This window comes from Cynara cardunculus (assembly GCF_001531365.2).
Source record: "Cynara cardunculus var. scolymus isolate 2C chromosome LG 8, CcrdV1, whole genome shotgun sequence".
Classification (NCBI taxonomy): domain Eukaryota; kingdom Viridiplantae; phylum Streptophyta; class Magnoliopsida; order Asterales; family Asteraceae; genus Cynara; species Cynara cardunculus.
The window spans coordinates 3,424,439-3,425,134 of record NC_037535.1 but is presented as its reverse complement, the minus strand read 5'-3'; positions in this window follow the sequence as shown (position 1 = coordinate 3,425,134).

Genomic DNA, 696 nt, shown 5'->3' with positions numbered 1-696 from the left:
GGGGGGGGGGGGAGGTTCAAAGGAGAACGGTAACTAAATAAGAGAACACGAAAATAATCAAATCACACTTGCGAAAGCATATGTGATTGTACATAGAGCATCTACAATGCAAGATTCTTATAAACAAAAAGTGAAGTGACTTGTAGAAAGTACCATTGTAAGAGTGTTTACAAGAGCTCACCCCCTTTGAGTCCTTGTACAAGAACATTGGTTCTTACCGTGAAGTTTGTGTGAATTGACAATTTCTTAGTTCTTTATATGTTTTATTGATTTGATAATAATTATTGATACTGAAAAAATGAGACCCGCAAAAAAAGAGGTTCTTATAAAAAGTATCATTGTGGAAGTTATGTGGATTCTTAATTTGATAAGTTGGAAGTAAGGTGACAACAAAAATGCAAAAAGGAGGTTCTTATAAGAAGCTCCATTGAGATCCTTTATCATTTCTCATTTCACTCGGACCGTCTTCAATCGCCTGCACCATTTTTGCACCAAAATGATGTAATTTTTGTGTACAACACTTCGGTTATATAAGTTATTTTTATAATAACCTTATAAACAAAGAAGCTTATATATAAGTATTGAAATGGCCACTAGGGACTATAATCTGGTTAAATTTCTCAACCGGCACGTAATTTGCAATCATGTAAATGTTCTTTCTTTTGTTGCACTATGGTCTTGCATTAGCCAACCATC